Source organism: Clupea harengus, chromosome 4 (assembly GCF_900700415.2).
Source record: "Clupea harengus chromosome 4, Ch_v2.0.2, whole genome shotgun sequence".
Taxonomy (NCBI): domain Eukaryota; kingdom Metazoa; phylum Chordata; class Actinopteri; order Clupeiformes; family Clupeidae; genus Clupea; species Clupea harengus.
Window position 1 is genome coordinate 11647231 of NC_045155.1, and position 10000 is coordinate 11657230.

Genomic DNA, 10000 nt, shown 5'->3' on the forward strand with positions numbered 1-10000 from the left:
CCCTAAGCCGTTTTTGAACACTTCTGCCTTTTGGCGTGGCGATAGTCACGCTACTTTGGCCTGAAAGTGCCAAATGTGCAACTTCTTCCCTCCCCGGCGCCATACTTCCTCTCGCCCGCTATCGCTGCCGCTGCCGCTGCCACTGCCGCTGCCGCTTCATGCCGATTCAGCTGCCTGTCTTCAGCCTGATCCTCAGCCTCTCCCCACCACCCCTGCATGTATATTAATGTTAGGGGCCGCCGTTACTCTCAAGTGCCTGTGCACAGTTGGTCCCGGTCAGAGTGTGTAACTCTTTACCAGCATCAATAGTTCATGCAGGACATCTCTCCTCTTTTCCTCTCCTTCTGTGTGTGTGTGTGTATGTGTGTGTGTGTGTGTGTGTGTGTGACGTGTGTGTCTTTATCTCTCTGGCTGCTCCTCTACGCTAGCCCTCGCCCTCTCCGACTCTCTCATCTCCTTTCCCACAACCCCTCCTGTCTCCGATCACGTCATTCTGCCTGCCTTTCTTCTATCACTCCCTCTTATCCTCCACCACCCTTGTTCTCTCCTTTTTCCCTCCTCGCCCCTCATCTCAATCTCTCATCCCCTCATCTCTCGCCCTCTTCATCTCCTTCTCCTATTTACCAGAAGTGGTGCTCTCTCCTCTCTCTCTCTCTCTCTCTCTCTCTCTCTTTATCCATCAGTCGTCCATTCCTCCCTCTCTGCTCCCAGCTCTTAGCTTAAAGCCAGTGGCAGCAGTGGAATGTTAACGAGTCTCTCCCTGACACTGCACTCCTAAAGCCGGTGTGTGTGTGTGTGTGTGTGTGTGTGTGTGTGTGTGTGTGTGTGTGTGTGTGTGTGTGTGTGTGTGTTGTTTGTGTGTATGTACTATCTAAATTTGTGCTTGTATGAGTGTGTGATCTATTTCCGTGTGTGAGTGTGATTTTGCGTGTATACACAGGTATATATGTGTGTGTGTGTGCGTGTGCGAGGGTGCTAGTGGCTGTGTCTCGGCCGCGTGTAGGGTCTCCTTTCACCTGTGCAGCTGTTCTGATATTCCGTCTGCACAGCACTCCCAGCTGCTGCTCCCAATTACCCCCCTACACATACACACACCCATACACTCCACACCCACATACGCAGAAATATACACACATACATACATACACACAATACTACTTCTATCAGTGATACAGAAGGGAGGGCAAATTCACAAGGCCGCACACAGACACAAACACACTTCTATTTTACACCCAGACAGGCTCTGCAAATAATCACCCTGGCCTTCTGACTCCCTTCAGGCTACCCTTCACACACACAGTCTACTCCTGCAGGATGCTCCTGCCCTGTCCCCTGCATTACGGATGTGCCTGTTCTGGCTAGTTTCGAATCCGCTTTTATTCCAACCGTAAATATTTCCTTTTACCCGCTGGTAGTAATAACAGTATAAAAGGTGTTTGCAGAGAAAATATTGCTGAATCTGCAGTTGCCGGCGAGATGGAGAATTCTCCCACGGAATTGCCGGCGCTTCAGGGCGGTAAGTGAACATGAATTTCAGAGAGAATTTGGCAGCTTAAAATATATAAATGAACCACAATTAGCTGTGTGTTAACTACATTGTTATTACAGATTAATAACACGGTCTGGGTGTAATGTGGTCATTAGATGTTGAGAAGCAGCTCTGCAGCACACACACACACACTCTCACACACACACACACACACATACACAGCTGTGTACAGCAACATTCCAATCAGCACAGAAATTGCAACTGAGACGTCTGTGTTTTTTTTCCCCTTCCACCAACATTGACAAGAGGATGCCTCCATTGCAGTGCCCTTGTTCTTTTAATTACTTCCTCTTGGTGTACAGCTCGGCTGAATGTTAATTATCCATTGCGCTTAGGAAGTTTCGGGAAGCTCACCCAGCCGATGCTGGGGAGAGTGGGAAACGGGGTGGGAAGGAAAAAGGTGTGTCCAGGACCCGCTGATGGATGGCTCAGGACTTTAAAGGTCCAGCACGCCTTTGCCTCTGTCACGGCATGGCATGGCATGGCATGGCATGGCATTAAAAAATAACGACACACTGGGCTTTGCTCCGACAAATATAGTCGTAATTACAGGATATTCTGAGTGTAATTGTGTCAATAAGTTTCCTCTCTGACATTTGGGCACTGACATTTTTCTGCAGCTCAGCAAAAAAACTGCGAAATATAGGCAGCCATTAGGAGTCCAGCTGTGATCGCTGCCATGCTCCGAATCCACACAGTAATTATGGATCGTCACTCTCGCCCTGTCTCAACAACCCCCTCCCTCTTTCTCTGTGTGTGTGTGTGTGTGAGAGAGAGAGTTTATGAGTGTGTGCGTGTTTGTGTGTGTCCCTCATGTCTGATCATGTATGGCCTGATGTTCCAGGGGCTTAAATGTGAGCAGATGTCGCTTTAATTGATTAGGCAATATTACACGCGCATTGATCCTGGTTTTAGAGTTCCGATGGTGCGCCGCACAAGAGGAAGTGAGGCGGGAGAGGACAGCCGGGAAGACGCCTCGTGTGCTGACCCACAGGCTCGCTGTCTGACCAGCGTGCAATCCATCCACCACGCCTCACCAGCCAATCAATCAATCAATCAATCAGGTAGCTAATTTATTGCACTCGATTTGCACAATGGTCTTAAGAAAGAACAAAAACAAAGATGTCCTCTGCAAAATGACGTCGTGCTTTAGGTGCAGCTATGGAGGTGGAACTGTACACTTCAGCATCTTTAAATGTAATGGGTTTATTGGTGATGTGTATATTCCGCAAAAAAATGTTTCAGTCCCAGCACTCTATTTCAACTTAATTTGAGTAATATTCTAGTTGTAGTCTAGTATAGTTGTAAAAGTTCCCAGAAATGTGTGGAATCAGATGTGTGTGTTGTGTGTTCTTGTGCCTCCATGAAACGAAGACATCAGAACACACAAAAACAAATTAAAATACTATTACAAAAAAGTATAAAAATCTTTTTTTTGTGCACTAATGGTTTATGAAAGACCACCTGAAACTATTAGCTGTGCTTCCCCCCTCCTCTGAGTAATATGTATTCAGATAATTTGAACTCTGAGCTATGGCAGTGCTTCTCCTCTCTCAGGGTGTAATTTCACTTTCTTAATGTATTCATTGCCATATCACTGTTTGGCTCCCCAGGGAAGCACCTCACTGTAGAGGACACCCAACTCAAATTCTGCTTGATTGACTGATGGATGGGGCTGCCGGGATGACTAAGGGCTTCTGCAAAGCATGCTGGGTAAGACACCAAAGACAGGGAAATATATGGATGGAGAGAAGGAGAGGGCGAGGCAGAGAGAAAGAGAGAGATGGAAAGATGGGCAAAGCAGAAGAGACAGTGATAGCGAGAGACCTTGCCTGTCCTTTATGTTTTCCTGACCTCCACTTTGTCCTTTGTGTGTTTATAGGTGACCTCTAGGGCCTCTTTCCTCCCCTCTCCCCTCTTTCCCTGATCTCACCCCAACCCTTACACCCTGCCTTGAACCCCCCCTCCCCCGCCCGCCCGCCCCCCACATCGCATGCCACACACTCTGCCCGTAAAGGAAGTTGTGAGTATTGACGTCCTGCGGTATCATTTCATTGTGTGGCACAGGAGATGACCCACCCCACCCCCCCCCCCCCCCCCCCCCCCCGCCAATCGATCGTGTCGTCGCGTGTGATGTCAGAGGTCCATGCTTTCTTTGAAACCTGAAACTGGTTAGAGGAAGCGCACGTGCACGCGCCTATCTCTTGTTTTTGGTTTACACAGACATCTAATAGAAATAGAAATATCTATAGAAAACTTAAAAACTGAGCCCCCCCCCCCTCCCTCTTAATACTGCAGCAACGATAAAAATTGAAATGATAAAAAATAATACAAGATTGTAATGATCGTGTCACCTAATTTGCTCCAGTCAGCAATTTGAGCTCAGCTCATTCAACACAACGTTGTTTCATACAAGAAAAAGTCTTTCTCTCAGCACTCCTTCCAGTCCAGTGTAATTCAGTACACTCTCCAAAGCCACAGTACTCCCACAGGTCTCTGCTAGCATTGTAAAATCAGATGTCAACACTGAATCCCTGTCATAGCCAATTACTGCTCTACGAAAGCACACAGAATCAGCTCCTCACAACACCACAAGATGCCATGATTAATCGGGCAGGTGTACTGCATTCATTTAAAGTGGAAATTGCAGACGATTGCCTGCACACCTGATTGGTGTACAATAGTGCTGTAAATTACACTAAAAGCTGACTTGTGGTTCACCCCTGGGGTTGACCTTTGTATTTTATGGATCGCACTGATATACTAAACTACATAACTACTGACATCTGCTGCAAACATGGCCCATATTTCCATATGCATTATCCCCTATATTATCTGTTCTGTACTAATGAACCCATTATTTGTCAAATACAGATCCCACTAAATGTACAGAAATAATGTGCAAATAAGAAATGTTTTCACTAAAATATTTACAGGAAAATGTAACAGTATATTGAATTCGAATTTGTGTAATTCAAATTTGTATGTGTTTGAATGGCAAAAATATGTATGCAATATATATTTCCCGCACTGACTGTATTTTATACTGTTTTATTCTGCCCTCACCTACCCTGTCATACTCTTCTTTAATGAATCATTACGTCACACCATGCAGCTGTCATAATCTACACCCTGCTTCCCTCAGACTGTTGTAATGTCCGGCTATGCTTTAGGGCCACGCTGTCCGACACACACACACACACACACACACACACACACACACACACACACACACACACACACACACACACACACGGCCTGCGGGCTCAGAGGCCCAGTCTGGTGGCGGTGGCGTGGAGTAGGCAGGCAGGCAGCGGGCGGGCAGGCGGGCGCTGCTTTAGTGGGCCCCCCGGCCGGCCGGCTTTGGCTGTCTCAGCACGGTGCCGCAGTCAGCATTGTTGCATATTTAATGTCCTGATGAGCGCTTCCACCTGCTGACACAGGCAAAGTGACAGAACAATACACCCCCCTCTCCCCTACCCTAGCCTCCCCTCCTCTGCCCCGCAACCCCCCCCCCCCTGCCTACACACCACCCCCAACACACCTCTGCACACACACATTCCCACCCCTCCGCCTGCTCGCAGCCCCGAGCACCATCATCAATCCAGCCTCCCTTCACACACTGCTCCCCCCTATCACACACTGTCCCTCGTCTCTGGCACACACACACACACGCACACACACACACGTGTGTACGTGGTGATGCGCTTGTGCTCTGGCTCTCTCTCTTTCTCCCTCAATCTGCGTCTCTGTCTCTGGCTCTCTCTGGCTGTCATCGTCTTGGCGACCCGTCCCCTCACACGTTCGCTCTCACGTCACGGTCACTCTCTCTTCTTCTGTCTCCCGGGTTGTGCCCTATCCCAGTTTCACGTCTCTTTCTCTCTGTCTCTTACACGCGTACACACACACACACCTGCACTCAGACACACACACACACACACAGGCGCTTCCTTTTTCATTCTGCCATTCTTTAACTCAGTTCCTTGCTCTGTCCATCCCTATTTGGTAACCTTTGTCATTGATCCCTGCGGTGGAGTCTTCCACATATGCTCTCTCTTTCTCTCCTTCTCTCTCTCTTTCTGTCTCTCGCACTCTTTTTAAAAGCCACTCTGTGTGTGTGTGTGTGTGTGTGTCTGTGCAGTCTGTCTCCTGGTCTCTGTGTTAATGGCCTGTCCCAGTGGACGGTCCCCTCTGACCTGCACTCTCCTCTCTATTTCCCATATAGCGTCCGCCTCTGTCCGGCCTGCTCTCCCGCACTGGACAGGGCTAAAGGACTGCTGTAGAGGTCGGCACACTCAAACTCACAGTGCGCCCCACACTCTTCACACCACTCTTCATTCCAGATGATATTCATGCCTGATGTGGAATTAATGTCTGAATGAGCATGACAATATTGTGGAGTGTGTTTAATCAAAGTAGAATTATATCTTATTTTTTATGTGATCTTATTTCATCTATTTATTTATTTAATCTTAACTAACCTCTAACTGCTCTTTCATTTGCAAGAAATTCCAGGTCACACTAGGAAACACAAAAATGTTCTCTACAACATTCAAGACCACTTAGAGTGTAAACAGGGGCACACATTTTCCCTTAATCTGTTGATGTGTGATAGCCAACCCGTTAATTACCCCTGAATCTATTCATGCACAAATATTCCTAATTGTAATCTCACATTGAACTCTTCTTAAAAAAAAATCCTCACAAAATGAAGGGTGTCCGTTTTACAGTGCCAGGTAAGAATCATAAAAAAGTACCAAAAAAAAAACAAATGTCTAAAAGCCTTGTCCAGGCCATCTGTGGCTCTGGTCGGCTCTGGTCTGGTCTGGACTCCTTCCCCTGCCCGTCCTCCTCAGGGGCTAGTGCCTCGCGCTTGCACTCACGCTAACGCGCTTTTTCCTGCCCACATTTATCCATTACTAAGCATTTGTTCACTGCGCCATTCAGACTGCTGTCTGCGGGCTTCTGTTCCACACAGGCACCGGCTCTGATTACCCCATTTAAAACAAGATGTGATAGAGAGAAAGAGAGGGAGAGCGAGAGAGAGAGAGAGAGGAAGAGAGAGAGAGAAAGAAAAAGAGAAAAAGGAAAAAAAAAATCCAACATGAAGTCCGCAGTACATTATCCTATGCTGTGTCCATCAGGATGCATATGTTAAAGCCAAAGTCTCATTAAAGAGTTGAACTAACACGCATTAATCATCCGGAGATGGGCCCTGTTCTGGACGCAGATGAATTACGAGAGCGTCACGCGCGCTCTGCTCGATGCGTCCGCCCAGCGCTAACTCTCCGTGCTCTGTGTGTGTACAATACATGAGCGGTCATTTATCAAAGTGATTACAAGCAGGTAATTGCATATACAAGCCCCCCCCCCCCCCCCCCCCCCCCCCAAATGATTTAAGTAGCATAAATAAGGGAGAATTTACAGTATGTCAGCAGGTTTGATTTAGCAAGTCGATTTGGGGGGAAACTCGTCTGGGATGGCCGTTTTTTGTGTGTTTATGTGTCTTTTACTATCTGTCTGTCTTTGTGTGTGTGTGTGTGTGTGTGTGTGTGCGTGTGTGTGTGTGTGTGTCTGTAGGTGCTTTGCCCCGTGTCTCTCCCACCTGGGATACATACTTCTTTACATTCCATAGCTGCTGTTGTTCATATGGGCATATAAAGAAGTATGTCTCCCAAACAGGAACTGTGGGCAGCATGTACTCTATGTGAGAAGATATATGTGTGTGTTCCTCATTATGGGAGTCCTTCCTCTCCTCCTGTCCCAGCGGCGGGACCAAAAGCATCGGTTCAGGGGCCCGTGATGTTGTCCTGTATCTGTCAATGGGTCATGTGGGACCTCTTACTGAATTGTCAATTAAAGAATGAGCAAAATGAACACCCCTTCTACACACGCACACACACACACACACACACACACACATGCTCATACACACATGCAAGCCATTGATCAATCCACAATCCATCTGAGCAAGTGGCATGTGTAATTGCGCAACTCCGTCTTGATGGCGCTCCCTAACTTTTGCCCATTTGCAGAAATGAATTAGCACTGTCGCTATCGCTGCAGCTCCACGCGTGCCCAACCCTCTCAATTATCACTTTTGTCCCTGCCCTGTGGTCGCAATACATTTTTTTTTTTGGGTCAAGCCACTCGCGCTTCCAATCATCGCGCATCATTTCCCAACACATAAAGCGCGTAAGCCAGCGCGCCGTCCCAAAGTGGAACCATAAACCAGGAACAGTCTGCACTCGCTAGGAACGACACTTATTCATCCCTTGCCGGAGCACTTATCCTCCGCTGTCGGTGCTTTCTGTAAGTTTCAAATCATACATCATTTTAATTATTGTGCCACTCTGTCTTCCGTTTGCGTTTCTGTCACATTTACACTCACACACACTCACACATACCCACACATACACACACACACATACACACACACGTCACCTGCTTAGCTTATGGTGTGCAAGAAAAGAATAACTGCATTGCTGTAAACAAAACAAGAAGGACCCCCCCCCCTCTCTATTGAATGTGCTAGTTTTGAAAGAGAGAGAGAGCTGCTTTCCCAGTCTCAATAAGTCTATGCAGAGCGGCACACAATTCACCTTGAGTCTCATGCTTAGTGGTGCAGTTGCAGCAACGGAGAAAGATAGTGAGAGAGTGAGAGGACGAGAATGAGAACGAGGGAGAGGGGCATAGAAGGAGATGGAGAGAAAGAGAGAAAGAAAGAGAGAGAGAGAGAGAGAGAGAGAGAGAGAGAGATGAAGGGAGATCTGGTGCTTACCTAGTGGGCAGCTTTCAGGTAGAGTTCCCCCAAGCTTCTGATGGGCCAATGCACCAAGGAGAGGGAAAACAAAAAAAGAAGGCAGAAGAAGAATAAGAAGAAAGAAAGAAGAAGGAGAAGGAGAAGGAGAAGTGCAATCGCTTCCTTTTTCTTCCTTGTCCTCTCAGTGTCCCAGGTGCAGCCTCTGCAGTCTCTCCGCTCTCTCACTCTTTCTTGCGCTCTCTCTTTCTCTCTTCTGCTCTGAGTCTTTCTCCACCTCTTTCTCTCTCTCTCTCTCTCTCTCTCTCTCACTCACACACACACATACATTCTCTCTCTTGTCTCCCACTCTAAGACACACACACTCAACCCCCCCCCCTCTCTCTGCTTCTCTGCCCCTCACTCCACCACCTCCTCTCTCTCTCTCTCTCTCTCTCTCTCTCTCTCATTCTCTCTCTCTCTCACTCTCACCCTCTCTCTCTCTCCCTCTCTGACAGTAACCGGAGCAAGAAGTTTTTAGTCCAATGCAGAGCTGTGTGACTGGGAGGATGCGTGCCTTTAACCCTTCTCTCCTCCCCTCGTGTGTCCGGCTCTCCCAGTGGCACACTCCATAATGTAGCCCCCACTGAGACTACCCTCTTCTTTCCCATTGTCTCTCTTTCTCTCTCTCCCCCTTACCCTCCCTCCCTCCCTCTCTCCCTCATTGACCCCTGCCAATCTCTCTCACTCGCTCGCTCTCCCTTTCACTCTCTCTACCCCTCTCTCTTTCTCTCTCTCTCTCTCTCTCGCTGTCTATGCCGTCTCTTTCCCTGATCTCTAAAGCTCCTGTAACAATGTGGTCTGGGTGCACGAGCCGACTGTGATGATGGGATTGAATGGCAGGCTATTATGGTCAGGTGTGGGGTGATCTAGTGGGAATTCTACTGAATCTTCTCTGTGCTCACGCAGAATGAGTGGGCTTGTGTGTGTGTGTGTGTGTGTGTGTGTAAATTGAAGCACGTCATTTGTAAGTACACTGCATTGTGTGGGGCTGAGAATGTGTGCATGTTATACATTTGCGTATTTGCCTGGGAGTATACACTTTGTCCTTTTTTCAGGGCAATGTGCGCGTATGTGTGTGCTGTGTGTGTGTGTGTGTGTGTGTGTGTGTGTGTGTGTGTGTGTGTATATATGTGTCCTTACACCACACTGTGCAAGTGGCAGGCGTATGTGTACGCGTCAGCATATGTTATGCAGCATGAACTCCATTCACCTGTCCCCCCTCTCACCAGAGATTCCTGGGCGTCCCAACCCCCCTCCCTGTCCCTCTAGATCAATACCAATTTATAGGCAAATGCACAGTGGCTAACTGCTGTTTTTAATGAATTGGGCCATTCACTAATGCCAGCGCCCTAATGAAGGAGAAAAGAGCAGTGCTAGATAATTTAAGAGGGGAGGGGAACGAGTCTTTGGGGCGAGAGGTTGTGTATGTTTGTTGCCCGGGTTTTCCATTTGTTTTGTTGAGGTTCATCTTTATTGGCCCATTTAGCTATACGGGCTAGCAGTGTGGTAATGAATTATGACCTTATAAATTAATGGAAACAATGGGGAAGGAGACAGACAGGGAGAAAATGTATTGCAACTAGGGGGTGGGAAAGGAAGCTCATAGACACACACAAGTGTGCATGTGTATGTTAGTGTGTGTGTGTGCA

General features: G+C 47.8%; 1 long non-coding RNA gene across 1 annotated transcript in view; it reads right to left on the reverse strand.

Annotated features, from left to right (window-relative positions):
• The window catches only part of LOC105899019, a 24603-nt gene that overhangs the window by 9884 nt on the left and 4719 nt on the right, over window positions 1-10000 (reverse strand). The window contains exon 2 of the long non-coding RNA XR_001162340.3: window positions 8331-8367. This is a non-coding gene — a long non-coding RNA (uncharacterized LOC105899019). The remainder of the gene's footprint in view (window positions 1-8330; window positions 8368-10000) is intronic.